Source organism: Ischnura elegans, chromosome 9 (assembly GCF_921293095.1).
Source record: "Ischnura elegans chromosome 9, ioIscEleg1.1, whole genome shotgun sequence".
Taxonomy (NCBI): Eukaryota; Metazoa; Arthropoda; class Insecta; order Odonata; family Coenagrionidae; genus Ischnura; species Ischnura elegans.
Window position 1 is genome coordinate 8,642,070 of NC_060254.1, and position 26,375 is coordinate 8,668,444.

The following is a 26,375-nucleotide window of genomic DNA, read 5'->3' on the forward strand; positions in this document are numbered from 1 at the left end:
TAATTTTTGTTGAAAATTGAACAAACGACTCTCTAATGAACTAAGCTCGCAAAAAGTTTTACCAATTAAACCGAGATTTCTCGTTTTACATATTTTTACTTGTAGAGATTTGAGAATGCTAGTTATCGCTGGTGAAATTTGATGATTTATTCCGACAATGAGTGAAATTTTTACATCAAGCTTAAGAAGATTTCACACCAAGCTGTCATTAAATACCAAGATGATAATAAAACTGAATATTGAGATAAATTTCAAAATAAACGACTGTTGTAATTGCTTTGGATCAAATGAACTTATTTGATAGTGAATAGGTTGACACATATCAATCAACCATAGAAGTTGTAATGCTTCATTGATTTTTTTAAAGCAATAGAGACAAATTAGAATTAAATCCAGCAATAGGTATTCAGGCGATGGTGCAATTGTGTGGAGTGGGCGAAGAGTACGAAATATTCAAAAGCGAACTATTTTTTACGATTGCAAATGCTTCTGGGATTCACTAATGCAGTGAGATATAGCAGTATCATGTTTTTTTAAATATTCAATTTTTAATTTTTTCACGATTTAGAACCATTTATTTATAGTTTTTCATTGATGCTTGTTATATGGAAAAAAAGGAATTGGGAGATGCTGTTATTAACTTTAAATAATGGAAAAAAGGAATTGGGAGATGCTGTTATTAACTTTAAATAATGCCGTAACATATCTGATAATAGTTTATTGTTGTAGAGAAAGTTGGAAATGGTTGTAAGGGTGTTTCATAAGCTGCTCTCACCTCTTTTGTCTCACTCCGTCATTTGTGATTGAGAATGACATGTTAACCACATGATAAGGAAAGTTGATTAGAAATCATATTTCCTCGATTTCATATTTAAAGCTCGAGAGAGATAGATGCAGCATGAATTTATATCATTTCGCATTTGGACCATTAAAGCCCTTCATTTCCGTCACAATTTTTGTTTGCAAATAAATAAGCTATAAAAGCTACAACGTATTGGTATTTCTCGAAATGTTGAAAAAAAGTGTCCAATATCTCTTAGCCGTTTTCATTGTCTGTTGTCTGCTCCAAAGTTTTTTTCTTATTGAAATTCATTAATTTTATGTTGAATAGAAATTTTGTGTAGCCTTTTCAACATACTTATATGTCTCTTGAAATAATATTCCTGAATCGAATATACTCAGAAACGTAGATTTAATATAAAAGTAGATGTATAAAGAAAAGTAGACGTAGGACGATCGCAATAATTTCAATTTACCGTGTAATTGAAAGAGGAACTATTCCGATTTATGTACGAGGCTCTAGATACCCACATAGAATAGATATCTAGGGATCCGCTCTAGAGTAGGGGACAAATGCAGCCGAGGGTCTGAGGAAAGCTTCTGCTTTTCATATTCTGACGGCTCTATTGTGACGCGATTCGAACCATTGTTTCTACGTTTACTCTGTGAATATTTTTCAAAATTAACGTTTGAACGAGGTACCTTTATCTATGAAGTTGAATGTTATTCGAGGCGTATACTTGGAATGATAATTTTTCAGGATCCACATTGATCTATTGGTCTATATCCGTAGATATTTATTATTATCAATATATTCTTTGCTATAAAGCCGGCAGCCTAATTTTTTATGTTATTCTGTGGTTATTGATCCCTTAATACCTCATATCCGGGGAATAAACATCTGATTATGTATTTTAAGAATTAAGTCAACCACTGAAATGAAAATGATGGATCTCGCTAACGCACAATTTACAATACACAATCGAACGCACTATTTACATTCTTCGTTATTTGCAGTTCTCTTTTCTTCGGAGCGTTTCACTGTTCTATTGTTTAGGAAGAGGAAATTATATACATTGATTAAACATTGAAAAGGACAACTGGTGTTCATCAACAAGTCACAATGTAGTATTTACTCAGCTGAACGACCTCTTATACAGGTGATTGATAAAATCTAATAATATGGGGAGGTCGATGTATCATGTATATCGAATTTTTTCCAATCGGTATGATAATGATGACATTTGTTGTTTTTAGTCACACGAGCACGTGAGGAGCAGTTCAGTCGTATCATTTCATAAAGTTATGATCGGATTAAATGCCTTCACTTCTTTTATCTTCGGCTTTAATGCACATTCATGCTGCTTCGCTTGAGAGAGTCGAAAATCGTGTAAATTACTCATGTAGGAGAAGCATAAGATTCTCTCTATGATAGTTATGATTTATTATTATACGTTTTGCCCTGCCATTTAAAAAGGGGAAAATGTTATTCCACCAAGGTTAAATTTCTTGGCGATCCCGATCGTTTAGCATCATCTTTCATTCCATTTCATTACTAGAAACACAAACTGAAACACACGCCTTCTGCCTCTTCAGTTTATTTCTACATTCTTTATTGTTTTAAGCATGATCTTCAACTCTGAGGCATCTGAGGATTTTTCCAATTGTAATGTATGGAAACAATGCACGATAAGGGAAACATTCTCGTTCGCTTCAAGCCTTCTATTTCGAATCAAATAATCGAGTGATTTAAGATTCGTTTCTCCATGCCCTAAACTTCCTGATAACTGAATGACATTTTCCAGCATACCCCTCCATTTCTGTTTGAATAACAATGAATTTCTTGGTAACCTATGTAATAGAATTTGTTGTGACAGAATATAATGTTTTCTGTTATATGTGCAATTAATGGCTTCCATATATTTCAATTTTTCTATTGTATTTCATTAAATGCCTTTAGACGGCCTTTTTGATGTTACGCTCAATAGATTATCTCGCTTTGTGCCTATTGAATTCTAGACTATTATTTAAAATATGGAGGTGTTATAAAAACAATTTTACTCAGTTTAAATGGATGCTTTTAGATTATTTGTTGTTGCAATGGTTTTTTCTCTTTTCTGGCTGAAATTTGATTGTTTATGGAGATTTTGGGTTAGCCTCTCCTAGGCTTTGTCTGTGTTAACATAAAATTCAGACATAGCCTATTAGAGGTTACACCCAACTCTTCAAATCTGCGCTCCTATGAGACTCGTACGAGTGGCGCCTCCAAGGAAGAACTTCGTCATGCAATCCTGTAAGCTTCGTGGCTTTGCCCACAGATGGTGCACACTGATTCGTGGACTTCGAGAACTTGTTCGCAGGAAATAAGTTGGGAATGTAAATAAAAAACTGAAAATAAAGACGTTTTTTATGTGTTCCCTATTTTTCAACTTCTTTTATCCTTTTTATGAAAAAAAATAACCTTTCTGATATTTAAAAAAAATGAAAAGGCGTAAAACCACGACAAGGTATTGTTTATTATTTTTGTCGGATAATTATTCCAGGTGACATTTTAGCGCATTAAATGATTGCATGTAATGTTTTTTGTTTTCAAGATACTGTCTGACAATTTGAAAAAATTGGAATTGCTGGTGCAAATATGATTATAATCAATATAAATAGCGCTTTAATAATTTATGAGATTATTTCCTTAAAAAATAGTTGTATTTTAGTAAGGTACATATCTTATACTAATGCACATCACTTTTCGTGGGCCTAAAGAAATTTTTTTGAAAACTTTCGTTTCAATTCAGGACTAATTTTGCTTAAAGACTTTTGCGATTTTCACTTCTAGGGGGGGGGGGGGGCGGCAGCTGTCCCTCGCTGGATACGCCCATGATGCGCTTTACCACGCTCCCCCAGTGATTGTGAAGTAGATTATCAATCCACACTTTTATTTCCAGCCTGTATCCTCACAGGTCTTAGAGACATCTGTGCATCGGACGTTGAAGCTAAAGGGTATCGTAGTCTGTCTTGTGAATGGAAAAACACTATTTGGAAACACTTTATTATTCATAATTATACCCAATGCTCATAATTATACCTACTAATACTCTTTTTAGGGCTGTATGATGCTCTTATCCACTCACTTAAGCCCTTTTTTTTAAAACCAATTTAAAGTTACCATTTGAATTTAGACAGGAATGCTTACCATCAACAGAAAGTGGACCATTTGAGTTTATTTTAGTTTTATTGACACTCATAATCTCGCCTTTTTCCAGCGGAAGAGGCTCTGAAGTATGGGTCTAATAATCTGGTCATCATTTTATCATTCTTGCTCTGCGGCGTCGGTAGGTAGTTAATGGAAATAATGTCAAAGTTATTTGACAAGCTTTTTTTTACGGTGGCTAATGATAGTTGTTATTTTGAGATTTCTATTGTGGTGCTTGTTGTAGCGTATAATGAGGAATATACCAATGTTCCAAGACCATGGTTAGGTAGGAATTATTTCATAAAGGATACTATAGGTCATATAAATCGATTGGAAAGGAAATTTTTATAATCTTGTCAATCTTGGATATAAATCGAATACACTTTCGTCTGATTAGAGTTTCCCAGATATGTTTTAATATCTATAGATTTTAAATATAACTTTTGTTTCCTTTTTCTTGAGCGGAGAGAATAAGATGAAAAATGCGGAACTAGTGAGGAGCGGTAAGAGAGCATGAAATTTCATGAATATAAGGTTAAACGGAGGTAATCCATGGAGAGTATCATTATTGTCAGCTTATAAATTTTGTTTCTTAAGGAAAATAGGTTTTAAAACAAAACTCTCACGGGCTCAAGTGGTCAGGAAACGAAATGTTTCATCAATATTAGGCTTACACATAAAATATAGATCGGATATTCAATTCCTCTGCCAAGTAACGAGAGGTGCTCAATGGAGAGGGATTTCAAGAAATGATATTGGTCCGCCAAAACACCCTGAAGCCATGAAATCGATCAAATTTTTCCAACACACTGGCATAGTTCACAATTACGTGATGAGAACTCAAAGCGGGCCACAAGAAGTTGGCGGTCGAAAAAAGTGTTACGACTCTCGTTCGTGGTGAAACGGGAAACTGGAGCCGATCCACTGCTCGGAAGAACTCATGGCAGTTATCAAAAAAATTGTTGGTGATCCGTGAACCGTTGACAAAACCGGATCCATCGCCCGGGGTGCAGGGCCGTCTGAGGCGGCGGAATAGTTTCGGGTCGGTCCCCTTTCATCGTGGAGGGAGTAGTCTGGGTTGCTGCTGAACCTACGCCGCGGCGTGCCGTGGGAGAACCCCGTAACCTGGTGCCGGGATATAATGTGGGTCACATCCCTCTGAGTACGCTAAATGGGTCACGGTTGACGTCGTCGCATCTCATCAGGAAGATACTTCGATCGAAAGAAAAAGTCGCGGGTATCGTCCGTGTGATGTTTGACACGTCGCGACAAACATTACCCCTCACTAGAAAAGCCATTCTCTCCTCTCAGAGATGTCGCTGAATACCACATTCATGTTTGAATTAGTAAATTTTGAAGTTTCTACAGATTATTTCTGACAGAAGCTTACTTATTCAATCATGTATATCGATGGCTAAGTTCTAACTAAATAATGGCTAAGTATCTCCAAAATAGCAACTTTTCAGGAGAGCAAAAAAAAAACGAATAATATTTATGATTGTTCCCTGAAATTAAAAACCAAAAGTTCATAAAACTGAAAAAGAAGCAAAGGGTCGTTTGTGTTCATTTGCAAGCAAAGAGTTGTTTTTGCTTGTATTTTATTTTTTAAAATATTATTACACTTTTAAAAAACTCCTCTCGGGATACCGCGCGGGTAAGATTATATGAGAGCGCCGACGTTTCGGGTACCGACTCGCTACCCATTCTCACGGCTACTGACGGAAAACGTCGGCGCTCTCACATAATCTTACCCGCGCGGTATCCGAGAAGAATTTTTACATGTTGTTCGCCGGGAAAGAGTAAAATCTTACATTATTACACTTTGTTTAAGGCACCTGTCTCAAATCGGCCGAATTTGAGATACGTATTGTTAGAAGTTAGCCATCGATATCCATTACTTCCACCATGTCATACCTGAAGCTATCTAATTTACGCTATATACCGAGGTATAGGTTGCAAGTTAAGCCTCAATCACTCGATCATTTTTCACGAATAATTCCAATCGTTTCAGTTTTGCTTTGGAAATGATTACATAAGCCACAGTTTTCTATAAAAAACGGTCATTTGAGGTGTCCTTGATGTTTACTATGTTCCTTATCGTAAACGTAAACTTAATGGCGTCGTTACAATATCCCTCAGGGCTCCCGCGCTCATGATGTATTTCACGTGTATACTCAGTGATGGAAAACACGGCGGCAACAAATGATGGAAGTAGGAACGGTAATCCCAATGATTGCTGGCATTCTTGAAAATGATGATGCCTGAGACTCGCCATTAGTGATGTCATTGCCGCCATCCCTGAACTTGTTCGTAAAAAAATGATCTAGTGATTAAAACTTAGAGGGAATGTGTATCGCTAAATAAGTAAACAAGAAACAGCATTTGTTAAACGAAATGTCGATACCTCCACTGCAGTAGGGGTCACATAAAATCACCCACCTCCTAGTACTATAAGGGCTATATAGATGAGCGGATTTGATTCGATGGGTGATTGTTGAGCGTTTATGTAGTGGAGGTATCGATATGTTATCCTTCGTTAGTTTCCGAGGAGATAAGTAGATGCAATTTGTGTATTATAAGAAGAATTTATTGTCTCCTTTACGAAGGTACAATTAACTTTCGAACATTTCCACTGTTGGCTGTTGCTGACGACAGCAGTGCTTTGCAAAGGACACCGAAAACCTCCGAAACGAATCTTCTTAAAAGGGAAGAGTTAATCTGAGAAAACGTTCCCGGTCAATTCATTGGGCACGCGTCCATCCACCCATCGACGCGTTGCGTCGTCGGCACCCATCATCAGGGGCGCAGCTAGGAATAAAGGCTAGGGAGGGTTTCAGGCGCAACTAATACCGGAGGGCCTGGGGGTGTGGCATACCCGCCAGGGTAAGCGGGAGGTGCGGGGAAAAAATATTAGATAAATGGTTCAAAATGGTGAGTTTTACGGCATTCTGAGAGATATTTTATTAATCCTTACACTATTCTATAAGTAATATTAATCCAACCAAGTAAAATAGGAAATAAAGAAATAAAACTTCGTATACGAAACGAAAGTTACGAAACCCGGGTCGTGCCCATAATTAAATAACAGTGAACCTTACAAAGTTTTATTTCTTTATTTCCAACATGGAGAGGTTTCACAAAGTAAAGCCTGAAGTTATCATTTATATAAGTAAAATAGATTTAAAAATTTCTCTGAGCTCTGGGGGTACTGGGGGGTTAAATCCCCCAAAATCCCCCTCTCGCTGCGCCACGGCCCAGCAGCACGGGCAAGGTGAGGCCCCGGTACATTCCGTAGAGTCTTTATTTATCCGCTTTGCTGGCTTTTTAAATCGGCTTTCAAAAATATGAAAAAGTATATTGTTTGCTCTCGCGAGAAATATACATGGATAGTCATGGATTCTACAGAGCATATCATCATGATTACAATATTTTGTTAACAGCCCTAGTATTAGCTTATTTCACCGTGAAATTCGAGTAGTCCTATTGATGGCGATTTCAGTGAACTCTTTAAAATGCGCGGTAGGTGACACCGCATCTAGTAGACTATTGGAGAAGCTATTGGAGACTAGGTGCTGGTGAAATACTTAGCCAGGTGGTCACTTCTGTTTCCTAAGAGTGGGTCTACTTTCTCCTACAAAAATACGTGAACTCTAGATTTCCAAAAGAAACTCATGAAACCAACCAAAAACGTCATCTCACCAAACCTCAACCCCTATGAAAATATTTACGAATACATCGGGCAATTATTTTAGAACATAGAAGACCAAATTTTAATCTTATTAAGTACATGTGTTCCACAAAAGCGCGTAATTACCCAGCATTCAGTTAAGTTGTTATGATCAAGAACATGTATTTGAAATGATGGATAAAAAAATGTTGCTTTATTCAACAAACATATTTAAGATAAGAGGGTAATTTGTGCCTGAAGAAGCCTCGAAAATTAGAGTTACATAAATACATAATTTTAGAACTCAACGTGTTCTCGTTGTCACAATTTTTTCTCGGTTCTACCAAATAAACTCGGTGACGGTTGGTTTTATTGATGTTATTGACATCTGTAACTATGCTTTGAAATTAGCCGATTGGAGAATTCGGTCAGAAAAAGTCCTTGAATCTGTGCTCCTTTGTGTTGTTTTAATTCGCGGATCGTCGTCTCTTACGCAATAATTGTCGCATTAGTGGCATCTCTCGGCACGACTCGGAATTTATCCTCGACGGGGAAGGCTGCGTTGGAGCGAGAGAGGAATTTCCCACGGGGCGCAGGAGATAAAAAAGTTTCCATGGAATGCCGAACAGAGCCGAAGATGTGATCCCAAGGTCATCACCGAATCTCAGATAGAGTGCCATTCGCGTATCTCTGGATTTCAGTTGGCGCTGCAGAAAAAAATTGAACTATGATATTTTTTCGTTCCCTTGTTCCATCTTAAATTAACATGTCGTACGTAAGGGAATTCACACGAATTTATTCCTTTTCACTCAATTTTCACCACTGAATCATGTAGGATCTCTAGTGTGTGGACCATATTGGCTCAAGAATTCAGAAGAAGTGTCATATTGGCCTGGGCAAGTGTGAGAGACATTTTTATATCGGCCCTAATCATGCCTGATTCAATTAATCTATAAACAGATGTGTATTATACTCGCCGATTAATGAACTACCATTGTCATTAATAATCATGAATATCTTAGCTATTTATACGAATGCTAAGAAATAGCCATAGGTAGACTGTCACACACCTTTCTCAACCGCTGTAGCCAAATTCAAGGAGTAAACATTTCGTTTTGAGGTGTAGCATCTCCAAATCTTGCCAGCGTCAATTATTGTCCATAAGTCACTAAGGTTTATACTTCAGCTATATTATTATTGGCAAATCGCTTACCTGAGCCATTTAACTCGATGAAAAGAATGTAGCTGATATGTTTTCACGATTTTTTCTGTGAGAATTATTTGAATCGACTGATGTTATCGGAGAAGAATTAGTTTAGTTTTTGCGGCGCATCAGTCGCCTTCAGAGAAATTTTGCCATGAAGTAGACAAAATGTAGCGTATAACTTACTGCTGTTGTATTTTAATGCCATATTCTGCTGTAAACGCATTTGAAAATGAACTCTAAGAATTTTGCAAAGGAGTGAACATCAGCAAATCATGTCACATTTTTTCTCTTCCAGTATAACCTCATTTGATTTTATCGGAGTAATAAAGGTGGCGAGAGCAATAAAAATGTATTGTGACACGTCGACGGGGTATTTAGAGTTTTACCTTTGCTTTCTGGCTGCAAAGACATGCCATTAGTGAAAGGGACATAATTCCAGTCACAGAGATAACAGTATGAGATTCTATGTTTGTTTTTTTTCTCATAACTTAGCGAGAAAACCTACGCTATACACCGTTATAAAGAGAGCAGTGTTTTCAAAGGTGAATTCCCGGGCATTTCAATGTGCGTGCGAGTAGAATATTGGCCTTTTATAGTGGATTATGGTGAGCATATAATTCAGATCACTGACAAGGAAAGAAACCTAAATTTTACCACCAGATAGCGTTCAAACTGGTAAGTAGTAGTATGAAATTTAAAATGTTCAAAGACTTATGGTTTTACTCAACCGTCCAATCGGCCTTAGTTTTCGTATTTACATCATCGATGGAAAGCACTTTTAAAAGGCTGGAATTATGCAATCCGCCATATAAAAAACAACACAATTTAATTTCAACATAGGCCTTTCCGCTCTTCTCCTTGAGCCAAGCAACCGAGTAGTAGTAAATGCTATATTGCCTTTATATTGCTTTTTATTTTCTATATTGCTTGAATATAGGAGTTTTAGTGGTCCTTTCTTTCGATAATACCTGGAAAACTAAGGACAATTGGACACTTGAGGAAAAACATTTGCCTCTCAAGATTTCATCACGATTTAATCTTCCATCACACCGTCCAGTTTGTTCGCGATCTGGTCATTGGGTACCTTTTATTCATAGAATGACGAAAACTCTCATTTGGGTGAGGTTTCTGTGAGTCTACGGACATTCGAACCACGAATGAAGGATCTGGAATTTCAACCAGGCCTCGGAGGGTGATAACGAAATATTCAATTACATATAATACCTATTTAACATTAAGCAATCTTAGTCGAAGGTTGTACGCAATTCATTTCCATTCATGTATTTCGATCCTAAGATTGGTACACATACTGCAGACCACCATCATCCCCAATCCCAAGCTATTTCTTTCGCATCCCTCAGCCTCTCCTTCCCCGTATCCTGCTTGATCTGTCGTAAGACCCTACCTACTTGTCCCTTGGTTTCCCTCTGCGGACTTTTCCACCAATTTATCATTCCATTTTATTCCCTTTCCTGTTAGAAATTTCTGTAAAAATTTTTCTAAAGAACATGAGGAATTATGCAGAAGGCGTTCTCATTTTCGTAGAACGCGTTCCATTGCTAAGTAACTCTCTGTCTCAAGTTTCCTTCAGACCTGTAGAAATAATTTCTGAATAATAAAACGGGCGACTAGTTTTATTTCACTCCGATTATATGAGTATTCTTATGCACACACATGCAACACAAGTTTGAGCGGTAACAGCGGAGGGAAACTTTAGAATTTCGAACAAATTGTAAAATGTCTTTTATATTGAAAAGGTGTTCAAGAAAACTTATCTTTTTATGTGGACAATCCACCGCATTCTTCTTTGGAATGCTGTGATCCATAGTGTTCTTTCTTCTCCTATTTTTCCACATATCTCCTCATTTCTCATCCTATCTGTCCATTTTATCCTCAGCATCCTCATCCAGCACTATCTCGAAGGCCTCTATTCTTTTCCGATCACTTCTTCCAATAATCCAAGATCCTGAAAATATTTGTGTTCAGTTGATAGAGGGGAGTAAATGACTCATCAGTGAGAATGAGCTGGTATTTCGTAGTAGCCTCTTTCATAGCTGCGGCCTTCTTGTACTGAATCACTTGTCTTAGCGGGTCTCTTGTAATCATCTCCCTATGATGATCCGGTATCTATATTCTTTGATAGAGCATTAGTAAGTTTAAACGCAAAATTTGTTATTAGGGCAGAGGAAGACGCGGCTGGTGATTGAGTGGGTTTGGACGGATCAGCGGTATATGGCATTAGATAATTATTACGTAATTGCTCATGCTGATTTGTCACTAACACGTTTCTCCGCGGTCATGATTACAATTTATTCTCACTTTGTCCCATCAAACTGGATTTTTCATAGTATTTGGAGGCACAATGTCTCTGTGATATTCGTTTGTTAATCTTAAGACCTGCCGCAAGATTATGGGTAATTTTCTGAATCCAAAAATATTAAAATTATCCCAAAAATCTTGTCTTAACGTAACGTAGAGTCTTGACCTAATTTTTTCCTGTCTCTCCACTCAGAGGTTATGACTGTTTTTAATTCTCAATCACATTTTTATGTTGAAAATTTTCAATAATACTTACCCTTTTTATTTTGGCCAATTTTTTTGGTTATAATAGGATAATTTCTTCTCTATGCGTAATTATTAATCAATATATATGAAGAATTCAAAAAGATAATTTATGGAAAACCTTTTTATTGCATGCTTTTTATGTAACATTGTTAAAGAAGGATAAATAAATTGTTAATTGAAATCGCGAACTTAATTTCTTTGGTTCTAAAAACTATGACGGCTATTTTCGCCCTATTTGCTATGAAATGCCTTAAATTTACGTTTAGGCATCATGTTAAGTTTTGGGTCCATCACTTAACATCCATTCACTTGGAAAAATTCAAGTATATGAAAAAGTGACCACTAAATTGCTATGAAAATTGTATCAGCAAGCTGCAATTGACAAAAATTGCAGTTATTTTTAATTATTATTCACATATTAGTGATGTGAATTCCAAAATATAATTGCAAACGTCCACACTAGAGTAGTTTTGCACCTCCATTTTATCTATCAGTCGTGATCTGAGGGAAGAAAAATATTTTGAGTCTCTTAGTTCTATAATCTATTTTTTTTCTTTTTATTTAGACATATCGTGGGGAAGCATCTTTTTTCGAAGTTATGAAAATCGGAGTAAATGCTGAATGCGTGCTGAAAAGTTTTCTCTTCCCAGAGCTGTCTTAGAAGTTATAATTTGTTTAGATAGGAATAGTCACAGAGAGGAATGCTTCTTCTTCAATGAAATATATTTATCATCTAATTGTCATTTAATTAATGCACACGCAAATTTACATTTTTTACACGCAAAGATGGTGATCTCAGCATAGTAGAAGAGTCAAGATTGTCATTATTTTACACATCTACACTCTCTCAGAAGAGACAGTTCTGTATTGTTGGAGATGTAATCTTAGCGTACGTGGTTACGGCAGCCGTGTGGAACCGCTTTCGTTTTGTGCGTGCACTTGAAATAATTGTCTCATGAATTTAAGCGCAATTTTCCCCCTGCTGCCTTGTGCTTGAAACTTGAGCACAAAACCGACCCAAGGTAGTTAAACGGAATGAATAAAAAGAATGCCCCGAGGGTGCGTGTATCCTTGACATTTCGGAAGACCGTCATCAACGTCTCTCGGGCGAAATCCGGACCTGATCATCGAGTTTCCGACCCGGACGGGTCAAAGGTCATAGAGATATATATTCTGCGTGGGCCGTTTTCCAGAATATACATCTACCTGAAGTCAGTTCAAGATTATCTTTGAATTTATTGAAATTTCTGAGGTAGAGTTTTGGAACGGGGGTTATAAAAGTGTCGGGAGATTCCTAAAATTAGGTAGATCGTGAATTTATTGAGTGAGTACCTTTGTGACACCATGTCCTAAAGAGTTGTTCCATTTGGTTGGTGGTTATTAGGTAGGTGACAAATGCGGATTTAAAGAAATACACTTTGAGACGAAATGTCTGGTTTGGAATGAAGGCGACACGACGTTACTTGTTGCTGCTTATTTTATCGCGAAAAAGGGAAATTTTGATCTTCTCTGATTTTGTGATTATAACCCAATCCACGCACGCAATCGGGTAGTTTCCTTCATCAAAGAAAACGAAAGGCATGGATTGCAATTCGTTACCCACCATTAGTGTATTCATAATATACAAATTATTTGGTTTTAGAAATACCGGTTTAGACGAATGGCAATGGTCCATTTTTATCCTCATTTGAAAAAGGCCAGATTGGCGCCCATGCGATACCACTCCACGTGACGTCACAGGGACCTAGTTTCTATACGAGAAGATAGGAGTTATACATTGTCTGAGGTTACCAATGCATGCAAGAGACACAGAGCTCAGGGAAACATGTCTTAATAATCACTTATTAAAACTGGCTAAGGTCGGAAAGTTTTCTTCATTTGATAAGGTATTAATAATCCTTATTTAAGCCAAGCGCTACCAGCCAGCAGGGTACTCAGCTACCCGCTAGCAGCCTGCGTCGTATCAGCGCTAAGCCTCGCCTCAAGGTCACCTCACAGGGCGGCATTGGGAACCAGAAATACGTCACACGGAGAGATTTCCCGGCATTCATACTTACGCGTCGCGTTTTCTCGCGCTTGAAAATTTTCACTTTTCATTTAACCGCGAAAAATAGATATCGTCATTTAAAAATCTAAAAGCGTGAAATACGTACTCCAGGAGTAATAATCTTTCGATTTAGGCAGTAAAAAAATAATAGGAAACCACCCTATTGGTATCTTTCAATTTGCACACCTATCTTTAATCCTCTCATATTGTTTTTTTTGCCTTATATTAGGTGTAGTTGATGAAAGTCCACAATATTCGAGAGGGCGGGGGGTTAGGGAGCCTTCAGGGGTGAAATGGCTAAGGGCCCTGATGGCGGCGACCTGGTCATGGGGCCCCAAAAGGCAAATCGCCCCCTTTCAAATTATGAAAAAAATAGGTGTGCGTTATTTGATGATTCAGATTAAACAGTTCATTTATAATTTAAATGAAACATACTTTGAGTTCTCCAGATGTCTAGGTAAACGTGCTCAAAATTATTTTCTTATCAACCGCAAAGATAATGGTCTGCTAACACGTAAAATGTGTAAAACATTTCATGAGGCTTAGATCTATGTGACCATTAAGTAATTATCTTGAATTTAAAGAACACTCCCTCAAAATACTCAGGTGCATGGGATAATAAGCAAAAATTAATTATGCCTGTAGCTGTAGGCCCCCGGCTCCCCCCTGCCCTGTATTCCCCCACCCACGACTAGTCCGCCCCTGTTAGTTATTTATGCCACTGACCACTAATGGTTGGGAAGCTTTTTACCGTTTTTTGAAGTGTTTTTCTTACAGGTAGTCAAGCCTTTTGTACCCAGGGCATAATAATTCGGAAATTAGTGTGTCAAATTACTACACATCTGTTAAGGGCTTAGATATTTGAGTGGTACAGGACCTCCAGACGCAAGTGCTTCATTTATCCGACGATCGGACCTTGTGGCAGGTTGGGCCTCTCGGGAGATACCGTTGGGCAAGCGTCTCACGTGATAGGTATCTGTTGCTGCGCAACGCTGCGTCACAACAACGGCGAGCCAAACTTCCTTCGGGTTCCTTCCATTGGGAATTAAGGTGTGGAGTCATCATTGCCCCTTCCACCTCATTCCACTCTCGACGTGCGCCTAACGGTTCATTCCGGCAAGAGGACCCAATGCGCTTTCCAGGAATCTTTATCCTGCGCTCTCTCGATCGCGAGTCCGCCCCATCGAGCCTCATGCTTTGACCCACACGCTTCGATCGCGACTGCGCATAAGGTAGAGGTAGTATCGCATAGTGAAGAGGTTTACGCACGCAGCTTTCCCACAGCCTCGATCATGTGCCTGTCTTTCACCGTGTGGCATCAAGCATAATGGTTATTTGCTTAGTTGTAACAATTTTACAATGTTAAGCGATAGTAGTGGTGATGGTGACGACATGTTATCGGCATGTAAGTGGTGGCTGACTGGTCGTTAAGTAATCGCGAATTCAGTGCTCATTCCATAAATCAAGCGCCACAAGATCTGGGAGAATATCACCATCTGTATTTGTAACTTAAGTATTACCCAGAAAAATTTCGGGAAAACATTAGGATGTCACATGGAACGGGCCTTGAACGCACCAATCACGGAGAAGCCTCCCGATATACCTCGCGGCACACCGCCCGAAAGACAAACTCGTTTTGTCTTTGAAAGCGGTCCCGCGCGACCTCCTGGTGATCCGCGAGGTACACCTCTACCTCGACCTATGCGCGCGCCCGTAACACAAAACGTAACGAGGTTCTGCGACCTCTACCTCTATCTCCACCTCCACCTCTTACCTCCTCACTATGCGAGTACCCTAAGAGGGGGCACCAGTCCGTCCCGTAGAATTTATTTATTTACTATTTATTTATTTATATATTTATTATTTTTTTCAGAGTATATATTATTGTCGCAGAGATCTATATAGAATCCATATATTGTTAAGTTACCACCGTAATTTACCTTGGCACGTTGGTGGTTACTGTTTTTGAGTTTATTGTATATAGTTTATTGTACCATGGTGGCCTGAGGGTGGTTTTATGGCTTCCCACCTCCTTAGGGCAAATGCCAGGACAATTGTACCAGTCGTAATTGTACGACTCCCGTACCAGTGATTCAACCCCAGTAATGCTGAAGAGGCGCAAGCCTATATAACAGCTTCACGAGCTTTGTCATTGTTATTGTTCTGTTGTTATTCCAAATTCTATGCACTTGTTTTGCTCGTGAATAAACATATTTTGAACTTGAACGTCCCGTAGAAGCCTGATTTTTGTCGTCTCTTTGGGCGCACTGAAACCGATTTTCAAAAAATGTCCGCTGATGATTACAGAGCTATCCATTTACTCTCAATATACTGCCACTCAAAATACTGCTACGGGAGTACAGACAGTGTTACCCAGATGTTAAGCGAATTAGGCTGGGAACCGTTGGAGACTCGGAGGCTGCGCGCTAGGCTTAGATTGCTTGAACAATTGAGAATGGATATCTTTAAGAGCGACACAGAGAATATAGTATTAGAGCCACACTATATATCCAGGTCCGATAGAAGCGATAAATTAAGAGAGATGTTTACCCAAACTGATAGATATGGGAATTCGTTTTTCCCCCGAACCATAAAGAAATTTAATAAGTGCTAGTCCCAACTTCGTTAGAGCACTTCATTTTTTTAAATCTAGAAACTGCTGGTGTCCTAACACCCCCTGCCACACACCTTTTAGGCGGATTGCGGGGTATTTTGTACATGTAGATTGAGGTAGAATATTTGCGATGTATTATTTTCAACTGCAATGAATAGCAGTGAAAATTAACGAATTTAATAGATCGCACAACCACAAATATAAATTTAGGCTAGCAGCCCCAATTGCAACTCATTTCTCCTTGAAACTCGGATCTCTTTGCATATCAGCGACGCGAATGGCAAATTTAGTAAACCCATCTAAAAATTCGCGATGGTGGTAATGCCGAAACTTTTAGTGGCCGACTCTGTATTAATCCTCGATTGTATTAGGCACACCAAAAGGAATGGTGGGGGCCATGCATTTTGGAATATTGAATTTAACAAAATAAAAAAATATACTCGTTGGCTATGGACTCTATAATCCGTCGTATGGCTGTCGGATAGCGATAAAGCAGAATCGCTTTTTACGTAGGATTCCGCGGGTTGACGCGCGTTAGGAAGCAAGTGCAGTATGGTGTTTAATTCTGACGCAGTTTTCGTTAGAGTACTCATACAAATTTGGGTTGACGCCTTATTGGATTGTTTTAGTTCTCATACTGTATGGGACTTCATATTATCATCTCAAAAATTATCTTCAAGCTTTGTATGAAAAGTCTTACCTTCCCTCCCTGACCTAAGTTCATGTACCTATCCTCCGACACGCATAATTCATGCAGTCCTCGTATTAATATGTCATGCAAGCCATTTTTGATACGGCTGAAAGCCTTTTCGGATATTTTCCAGGAAAAATGACTGAACACCATTTATGTTAACAACTGTGAAAGGATGGAAATGGGGCATTTCCTTCAAAAGAAAATCTACGCCTTTGAAAGATCAAAATCTTAATGCCTGGAATGCAATCACAAATAAATATTTCGACTTATTTCTGAAATCAATTTAGCATTCAGAAAAGAATTTCGGCCCCCTATGTACAGGCAGATATTAACATACTATTCTTCCCTAACCTCTGAAATAAGCGAAAATTAATACATTTCTAGTGGTATTCATTTCAATTGGAATAATTGCCCAGACATCAGGCACAATACTAGTATTTTCTTAGAAATTATTTGGAATTCCTAAAGTACGTGTATTTTAGATGACTGAACTCCAAAATTGGGTATGGCTCAATAACTCACACTTTGGTTCTTTGAAATTAAGCTGCATCGTATTCCTGGTGTTGCTCCTCGTTTGACTGCAATTCCTCGGACGAGAGTGTCGCAGCGCTACGCTACTACGGCGCGATCTACTGCACCGCCGGCGAAACTGTTCTCTGTGGAATCATGGGAAAACGTTGTATACAGGCAGAAATACTTGCACATGCCGACATGTGAAGTAAATTTCTTCTTTTTTTATTATCAATAAGCAGACACTGGTTTCTGCGAACGGTGGTACTACCAATGCCTTCTTGGTAACGACGTCAGACGTCAAAGCCAGCGTGTGAAGTTGAAGCTTGGAAGGTACCTACGACTTGCCGACATGGGGCGTGAATGTTTTATGCATCGACTTGTATTGACTCCCTGAATATCGAAGTGTCACCACGAGTCTTCGTCTGGACCCCGAATGACAAACACGTTAGTTGGGGGTCGACGCAAATCGACTCGTGTGCCGATTGATAATATTTCCGTCGGGGAAGGTGTGAAAAAGGTTAGACTGATCCATTTTTAATAAGGACATCCAAAGTATTTTTATGCTTAAATATCGATTTAAAATAAACGCAAAAAACGGTCAGCATCACTGCATACCGAGGCATTTCCATCTCGCGCATTTCCTTCAAATTCTTTACATTATGGTAATAAATATTTTCCTCGTTTCGGGGGAGAGCGCTATCCTCATTGGCTTATATTTTTATCTATTTCTTATTTGCCGGGAATATGGTGTTACTTCATATGTTTTATAGCGTCTTAAATATTAGTTAGCATCTTAAATATTTTAGTTTAATTTTGTTTCGTTGGCCTAGATAAATGTATTTCTCTTAATTTTCCAATACGCATAAATGATTGTTCATTTTTTCATCGCACTTCATGCCATTTATAGTTATTTTACTTCCATTACTGTCCTTTGTTTCATCAATTTTTAAAGAAGTTTCCTTTGATATTAATTCATTAATGAGTTGCTTTAGATGTTAAAAAATATTGGCTTAGTCTAGAATGAATTGTTCATTTCGTAATTTTATTTCTTTGCTCAATTACCACCGAGATATTTTTTCACTATAGCACTGCGTATTCTATTCTGACATAAAATCTAATTGGACAAGGAAAAATTCGTTTTTTTCAATGTTCATTAATGCAATAAAATTGATGGGAACCAAATGCAGCAAATGAAAGCTTAACCTTTATGGAGAGCATGTTAGCCTTGTATGTGGAGCATTATAGCCTCTCGACTAAAAGGGTCCCGGGTTTAAATCTATGTTAAGCCTTTGAGCACCCACATAACCAAGTCCAAGAAGTGCTAGGTGACCCCTGGAAAAAATGTCCGAACCCCTCTGAATGTTTAAAATAGGGTAGTTACCTTCATCAAAGAAAACGAAAGGCATTTATTGCGATTCGTTACCCACCATTGATGCATTCATAATATACAAATTATTTGGTTTTAGAAATACCGGTTTAGACGAATGGCAATGGTCAACTTTAACTGCATTTGAAAAAGGCCAGATTGGCGCTCATGCGATGCCACTCCACGTGACGTCACAGGGACCTAGTTTCTATACGAGTAGATAGGAGTTTTACATCGTCTGAGATTACCAATGCATGCATGAGGCAAAGAGCTCCGGGAAACATGTCTTAATAATCACCGATTAAAACTGCCTATGGCCGAAAGGTTTTCCTCGTTTGATAAGGTATTAATAATCCTTATTTTAGCCAAGCGCTACCTGCTAGCATCCTGCGTCGTATCAGTGCTCAAAGCCTCGCCCCAAGGTCACTTCAGTTGCGGCAGTGGGAACCAGAACGACGTCACACGGGGTTTTCCCAGCATTCATACTACCCGTCCCGTTTTCGCGCACTTGAAAATTTTCACTTTTCATTTAATCGCGAAAAATAGATATCGTCATTTAAAAATCTAAAGGCGTGAAGTATGTACACCAGGAGTAATAATCTTTCTATTCAGGCAATAAAAAAATAATAGGGAACCACCCTATTCTCACTCCTCCAGAGACTCAACACTCTAGTGAGCTTTAAAAACTGGGCGACTTTATAGCTGTAAAACTGAGGGAGTGAATTCATTTGCTTGGATGGTTGCTTTACACGAGACATTTTAATGCACATTTTGATGTGATTGTTGCGGTGGAGGGAAAATTGCGTGTAATGTTCTTGTCAATTGTGACCATAAATACAACACAGCAAATGCATGAATGGGAATCGGAGCGAAAGAGTAGTCCTTTTTTCCAGTTGGTTCGGACACGCTGCATTGCATGCATCAGAGTATACAAATACATTCGTGTAGTAGGGAAGAAATTGGGACACATTTAAACGGACATAGGTTCTTAGTTAATATATTTTTTATATAAAATATAATTTAATACCAAAAAGTGCACCAAATACGTAGGTAAGAATTTAATACATGTATTCTAGTTTCATTTAATTTTTACACATATTATCCGTTGTCACGAAAAATATTTTTAGTGAGCCCAAGTCAGGTGTTGTCAAATTTGCAAAGGTGCAAATTTACGGGGAAAGTTTACTCAGCACTTGTGGAACGTTTACTCATTTTAATAATCTATGAGATATAAAAAACTGAGAAAGTTGTTGGCGCTAGTTTTTAACGGTGAAAATTTATCATTAAATATCTAAATATGAAATAATTTAACTTTTTGTATAGACCTACAAATTGAGTAAATGTGCACGGGTTTTAACATTTTTATATAAACTATTCACTAAAGAAAATTTTATGTTGTAATTGAGTACAATTTCATAAAAAATAGGTTACCATCGAGAATGATGATTGATATTAGCAAATTTTAGCCTACACGAGGGAAGAAAGTCCTAAATGGATAATTCTATACGAGGATGCAATGGCCTCACTCCAAGCAAACGTGCCCATTGCGTCCTGCACGTGTGAATACGTGCTCCCCCGCCCCTCCTCCTACCATGGTGATCATTAAATTTTCAGCTAGTATTGTCTATCACAATCATCAAGAATTAACCACTCTCTAAAATAAGTGCACAATGAATAATACGCATGTATGTATATAATTTTATATGAATAATATATATTTATACATAATTTTACCTATGAATCACTTATGAATTCCAATAAACCAAAGACACTGTTTACTCTCTTGGCTGAAAAATAGAAATCTTCGTCCATTGACGGCCCCAAGCCATTTTCAATCGTTATTCCTCTTGCTATTTTTCCAAGCTTTCTTCTCCTCGATCACGCAACTCATAAAGCCACTTGAGGTTTATATCGGATGCAATGCAGCCGGCGGAAGATTGAAAAGGGCTTAATTGACTGCGCAGGATGTAAACGAACACGCTTTGTGATTGCGTTGCGAGGAGGTCATCCGTGGGCCGAGGGGGACAGTGCTTTCCCGCTGTGCACACACGACGGCGACTTTGGAAGACACGCGTGTTTTAATGACTCACCATTGTGTCTCCTGGATTCTGCATCGCTCGGCGGTGCGGAGTTGATTTATCCGCGGTGCATCGGACGTTCGCCCGCGCAGTACCACCGCCGTCTTGCTGGCACCGCCTTACACCACCCTTAGTTAGCCTCCTCTGTCACCCTCCCCCTCTGCGGGGAAGTTAATCACCACCCTGTGTCAAACGGGCGGCGACAAAGGAAGAAAGAGTGGGCCTTGTGGAGAGACTGGGAAGATGCGACAACGGCCTTTGCGGTGACAGGGACCTGTTGCAATGATTAAACCTCCGTAGGTGTAGTGAAACGCGAGGAAAACGTCTCTTGCAAAGTTTTCTCGGAAACAGCTCTTCGAGGGTCGACTCTATCAAACGTTTATGTAGAGGGCGCATTGCTTCATCTTGACCCGTCGTGTCTTTTCGTATTCATTGCTTAGAACTCAATGTTTCGGGGATCGGGCTCTCTGTGGTGGCTATAGTGCTGACCTCACACCCTGAAGAGGTGGTTCAAATACCGGAGGCGGCGTAGATTTTTCAGAGATCCCTGCTTGAGTGCTTCGTGGAGGGTGCTTTTTGCACACTACTCCGTCCGTCGGATGGGATGTTAAGCCGTGTTCCCCTTGGCGCATTTCGATAAGAGCAGTCTAAATCCGACTCTAGGTCCCTCTCCAGCCTTCTTGACCTACCTTTCCTTCGTGGCTCTGATGACCCTACCTATCGTTCACCTCTTCCAAACACCATACTATGCTATACTACTTGTACCATTTAGTAATTTTCGGTGTGCCTTGTGTATATATACCGGCGTTTCTAACATAAAAATTTTTATCCTCAGGAGAACATTGACGCGAAAGTGTTGATTAGGGTATTCTAGGGATCTTACTTTTGAAGGCGATTGTGTAAGATCAAAATAAGCAAAATGACATAGAAAGAGACAGACCGAGCGCGAATTTTTCGACCTCAGAACTACTACTCTACCATCTTATTTGCAAGAAATATAAGTGATTTGGAAAGTATAAGCGAGTTAAAAAAGTGTAATATAGGCCAACAGAAGGAATAAAAAGCTGCCATAATTTTGTGAATGTACCTCTTAGCGAATAATATCTGCACCTAGTCTTCATGGTTAAACTTATCGCAAAATATCTTAATTGAAGGAATCATAATTACAGATACACAAATATTGTATGTTCCACAATTCTTTTAATGGTCTGACCCAGTTTTCGATTCTGTGTCATTCTCAAAGGTACTGAATAGTGTCAAAATCTTGGGTCAGACCATCAAAAATTTTGTTGAAAATATAATATTAGTGTATCAGTAATTATGTTTCCTGTTATAAAGTTCTATAAAATATCACCACCCACGCTGAAATAGTATCTTCAATGTTAAGTGTAGGAAATATTCAAATTTAATTGTGCTTGTCATTTATGCCGCTGTATTCTTTAATACTTTTATTAGAGAGGTGTAGGAGAGGTAAAATATATTAAACGAATGCAGAATCAAACAATATATCAATCAAGATTGACTATAGTAAAAACAGCTATCAATATATTAATTTGGCATGGTCATTCGGAATGATTCATATATAGGCAATCTCAGAATTAATGTCAAACGGATTATACTAGATAGGACCTGGACACCCACACGTTTTTCTTAAAGCAATGGATTACTTGGTTGAGCGGGAAGATATACCAGCGACCTTAAAGGTGCAAAGTGTCTGCCGTACAACGAAAAGCTAGGTCTCCTTGAAGTGGTCTCGAAAATGTGGCTTTGTACATTAGCACTTGTCTTGCTCAAGTATGTCAACCGAAAGGTTAGTTTTTTGTGAGGATAGATTTCACTCTGGATGGGTCTATTAATTGGAAACAATACCTACCCATAGTTTGTAATTGATGTTTCTTAATTAAAATATTGTTATTTAGCTTTTAATCAAACAAAATGACTGTCAAATATCATCAAATAACCACCAGATGGAGGATTTTTTTACGTTTGGAGATAAGAGTTTGAGAAAATGTTTAATGATTTCCAAAACGTGGGTGTAACACGTCTTGTACCGTATCCAAATCCCTATGTATTTTTTAGTTCCTTTATTTTGGTATTGACCATGTTTAATTAATGCATAATGAAATAATATCTCTAATGTAAAAATTCCACGTATATGAAAATACCGAGATTATTTTTTTGAATTTGAGATGGATGAAAATATTAAAAATGAGGTGTACTCCATACACCCTGTTTCAAGAAAACTGCTGGAATGTTGAACAAGTAATTTTTCGCTGAGAATGACATATCGGTCGGGAGTTCCCGCGTTCCCGTGGGGGGTGACATAACTGAAGGAGCCTTTTGTGATGCTGTGCTCGAATCCGACGAGTCCTCCGCAACAAAACGCTCGGTAACCACTTCTTGAGGTTTCTTTGAAAATGTGGCCTTTCGAGAGGTTTGGGAAGGAGATAAAAAGAGTCAACACGGATGATGTTGGAGTCTCAACCGCTACTCACTCCACCATCGTGTTTTTCTCTCTTGTGGATTCGTGGATGATGTGTCCTCGAAGGTCGTCGTGGAAGCGGTTGCGTTACATCACAAGCTGGGAGTCCTCCTTCCACAAGAAGAAAGGCACTCCTCTCCCAACTCCTGTTGTGCTTTCGACGATGCAGAGAGGTCTCTCAAGCAAGAAGGAGAGGAATGGGGACAGCGAGTGTGGTGGGGGTCAGTCAGTCAGGATGACGGGAACGTGGCCAGGGGGGAGGGCTTACGGGTGCCCCCCGAAATTTTTTCACTTGTAGTGCATGTTAAAAATCTACCGAACACCCAAGAGATTGAGTACGTCGTAGTATTCATCTTCAAGCCAACGAGTAGAGCATTAGTGACGGAAATATTCAGGTCGAAATCGATTTTTAATCGAAATGAAAAGTTCTAATTTTCAACAAAAATCGGAATTTGTATCAAAAGATCGATTAATTGAAAAAAAATCGAAGATTCTTCAAAATAATCAGATCGTACAGATATGTGATCATCATTAATTCGAAAAACACTAAAATGCTCGTGTGAGTAGTAAAAATAATCTACTTGTAATAAATTCTTAAATCATTAGTGGTAAAAATTTACAAATGCGAACACACAAAATTTTTGGAATCACCGCTTGGATTCGTTTGAGTTCCCATAAAGTTTTTTTTAGAAAGATTAACTGATTGATATGTTTTCTTTATGACAGAGGGCGTGCCTTTTTATCAGCGTTGGAGAAGTCTTTCTCATGAGACGGGTGACGTTATCAGACGGTGGCAGGTGGTGCTATATTATGGAGGCAGAGACTCTACGTTTTGATTTTTTCGAACCACACCTTTGGAGACCACGATATCATAACTACGGCTATTTCGGTAAAAGAATGATTACTTTAATTTTAAGCTTAATTCAACCGCAAAGCATGGCGTATTCTATGAAATTTATGGTTTGCTGATGCGTGGGGGAAAAATAACTCTATAGGCAACCCGCATACCATCCAAATCACGTGACTAATTCTGGTAATTCCGAGTAAAGCAGTTTGTAGCATATTCATGTATAATTTTCTGTTGAGTCTGCGACGGCGGCGCCCACCTCTATTATCGCCCCGTGTGTTTGTGATTTTTGAAGTGACACCATTTATTTATCTAAGTCTCGTTATTTTCCGGATTATATTTTATTTACTTTAGCTTTTTTTATCTTTTTATGATATTTTAACCCTCTCAATATTTGCATGAAGGACTTATTAAACTTTGCTTCAACAGAATATTTATTTCTCTATCGCAAGAGTTGGATATATGTTTATTGTTTTCCTGTAGAAAACCATAAAGGCTTTGAAAACTTGATTGTTTGAGGCGTAACTTGGTGAAAGCTATTCATAATTAAATTAAAAAAGAAGAACTTTGTGCTTTCACATTAATATTTATTCACGACCATGGTTTCAACGTTAGACGTGAAAACTCTCAAGTGTTTGCTGTGGATAATATGCGTGTGCATTTCCCCAGCACGTCTACGTGTACCGTGATCTTGGTAGTGCTGTAACACCACTTTTTGGGTATTATGAAAACTCGTTGGTTCATTTCCTCTCAATTTTTATTTATAGGGACTAAATTACGTGGAATAATAATGCTTGCAATTTTGTTTTGTAGGCTCCCTGATATTGAACTCTTATTACGGTGGTGACTTGGATTGAAGATAAAAGTCTACATGGTGTTCGTAACCTCTTAGCTGTTTGCGAGAGGCTGAGATGCTTATAGCATGCACTTGCACTTCGATTAAAATTTAGGATTCTGATATGCATTTTCTCTAAAGTTAGCTTATTAGTTAGCTTAGTTTGATTAAAAAAACTTGCCTTAGGCCAACTTTTGGCTTTTATTAAAACTTCATCAGGGCTGATAAATCAAAATTTATCAACACAAATCAAAAACGAAGTTTATAATACAATATTTTAAACAGTATTCCACACATATAGTTAGTTTTGGATAACATTTAAAATCTACAATGAAGCTGATAGCTTTCGTTAGTTATTTTGTGGCTATGAAATCGACCAAGGACGAATCCTGGCTGCAGGCTGCGGTGCCGTGGCCGACGCTTTAACATGATAAATGCGTGTTTGGCCTGAGAAAACATTACTTTGGTGTGGCACTTTTTTGGGGTTGTTTACTACATTTTAGTGCTCATACCGATGTAGATGCCATATAAAAATGTCCCTAGTTTCTCGTTTTTTCAATCCGGAGCCTATTTTTCTAATTCGGCGCTGAAACACGGTAATGGGCGAGGAAAGCTGTTTGTTAATCGTAAAACTGCCAAGAGTGTGGAAGGAACTCGAGTTAAAGAACTCATAAAACAAAAAATACTATTTTATTATGTGTTTTTATATGGTGAAACTTTCTGTGGAAGCATGTAGGTCGTATAATAGAAAATAACAGTTAAAAAAGGGAGAAATAACCTTATCTAAATGATACTGAGGCCTTCTCTGTTTTCAGTTAATCGAAATTCCCAAGGAACTTGCAGAGGGAGAGCTTCAATGAGGCATAAAATGCTGAGCAGTGTTGGAGATTTGGAATTTGCTTCATCGGTGCAGCCAGACTTTATGTGCTGCTTGCTCGGATGGTTATCGTGTGCGAAAGTAGCAGAAGACTTGGTACAAGGTTCATCAATAGCTGATTTTGTCCCACGTGTAAAATAAAATCCTTGTTCTACCTCATTACACACGTTTTGCCACATCGTCGCGCCGCCTAACCGGTTGCCGTGGCGAGAATATTAAGATTCTTCTGTCATTGGAACATCGTGCGTTAATCCGAAACAAACCAGGGAAATAATAAAATATCCAATTTAAATTAATGTACTTTTAATTATAGAAAGACCCGTGTCAAAATATCCAAAGTTAATCCTAATGCGAAAGGTATAACATAATTTTATATTTTCAAAATTTTGTCAAATCAATTCGACTACTCTCCACATTTTACTCGGCTTACTTCCTTGAATGATGTAAAGCTTAGTGAAGAAGCCAGCCAAGCCTTCCACAGACTTTTCTAGTTAACTTTTAATGTTGTCGTTTTTGCTTGAACAAATCGTACGAATCGAAATTGATTAATCGTTTTCTGAACCAAAAGTAAAATTAAATTAATGAATTTAGAAAATGGAGACACACACGGACT